We start from the raw sequence: 1,728 nt of genomic DNA on the forward strand, positions 1-1,728 counted from the left end.
GTCCTCGTAGTTTGTTGTTTTTTTTTTTAAGTTCTTTTGTTTGGTAGCAGCTAGGAATGAGCAGCCAGAGGGGAAATAAAGGCAGGGCCCTCGCCATTACAGTCTAACCAAGAATGTAACACAGGAGGCCAGGAGCAGAGGAAGACCTATCTCACCAGCTGACAGCAGCCCTGGGCTGGGTTTGATAAGCTTGCTGTGCCCAGAGCTACAGGCAAAACAGCCCAGGAGGAGGGGAGAGTCCCTAAGACGGTACTGAGGAAAGCGGCTTCTGTAAGGATCTCACATTGCCGGGCATCCTGAATGTCACAAGCAGGAATTGTACAGGAAGTGAGTACGGTCCTTGAGATTCTATGCTGGGAAAGGGAGCTTCTGTAACAATTTCACCAACTGAGACAAAGAGCCTTTACTAACTGAGAGAGAAAGTCTTTGTAGGTGTACATTATTCCCAAAGGGGAGAAGGAAGGGAACCTAGAAGCCAGCTGAGGTACATAAACCCCGAACCCCAGTAGTCAGCGCACTTAGATTAGCTAAGTATCCACTTGTAGCCTTGGCTCAAGTGTGTAGGACAAACTTACCAACAACTTTATTTCCTCTATAGGTGGGGTATTGAGACTAGCCAGGTGCCTCCTATGGCTTCGTGCTTGTATGTACTTCATAAATAAACCTGTTACCTCATTGCCACTATATGTGTTATCTCTCGCTTGAATTATTCTCTTGTGAGCAAGTCAAGCAGCAGGTGGGGGAGGAAGGCCTCCTGACACAGGTCCCTCTCTCCCATCTCTAACACTTTATCTTTTATGCTCAATCACTCCACCATGCAATCTGCCCCAAAGCTGCCAGCCTGCTCTGTCCATGTGTCTGTCCCTACATTGCTTGTTAGTTCAGTTTGTTCATTAAAGCCCACATATGAGTGAAGTCACATGTCTTTCTCTGACTTGTGTTCCCAAGATGAAGGGCTGCCCACACTGGCCACTGGGCAGATGAACTCCCAGAGGGGCCAGAGAAGCTGCCAGCAAACAAGCATCCTGACTTCCCTTTAAGCACCCATGAAACTGCATTTCTAGGTCCCAAAGACCTTTCTCCAGTCAAGGAATACAAAGATGAGTTTGGAAAGCCAAACACCCGGGAAGGATTTAATGAAGGGTTGTGGGAAATAGAAAATAACCCAGGAGTAAAGTTCACTGGATGTAAAGCAATTCAGCAAGGGGGCTCTTCAGAATCTGAGGGGCGGGCGCACTGCAGCTGTGGGCAGTGAGGCCGAAGGTGATGGGCAGAGAAAATGGAAAAGGCAAAAGGAAGAAAAAAAGCTGGCTTGGAAAGGAAAATCCTATACTTCAGAGAAATCCTTAAACAGTCTCTGAAATCTCCAGGAGGTGGACATAACAAGGGCTGCAAGGAAGAGGAAAGCAAAAGCTGCCAGAGGTGGAGGTATAGCAATGCCACCAGAAACACCAGTTCAGACTTACAGAAAACCAGTGAAGGGACCTGGCTTCCATAATGGATGTGGTGTGCTCAGAGAAAGCACAAGGACGCTGTGTGTTTGGTTGTCTGCTACTCCTGGATTTGATGGGAACCAACACAGCCCTTGTTGTCATCAACAGAACCCCAGTGTGCATGCACATTATTTGCAGTCCTCTGTTTGTGCTTAAGAAAAACAAACACTTTTTAGCCTTTTCTAAAGTGACTGATTTAATTTCATGCTATTTGGTTGCATGAAGTTGTCCTTAA

The 1,728-nt window shown here is 46.8% G+C and overlaps 1 pseudogene; it reads left to right on the top strand.

The window, feature by feature from the left end:
- Positions 1-948: 948 nt before the first annotated feature.
- LOC123828598 lies at positions 949-1,498 on the top strand (annotated as a pseudogene).
- Positions 1,499-1,728: the final 230 nt, after the last annotated feature.

Source organism: Phyllostomus hastatus, unplaced genomic scaffold (genome assembly GCF_019186645.2).
Source record: "Phyllostomus hastatus isolate PE091 unplaced genomic scaffold, TTU_PhHast_1.1 phas_contig_98, whole genome shotgun sequence".
Taxonomy (NCBI): Eukaryota; Metazoa; Chordata; class Mammalia; order Chiroptera; family Phyllostomidae; genus Phyllostomus; species Phyllostomus hastatus.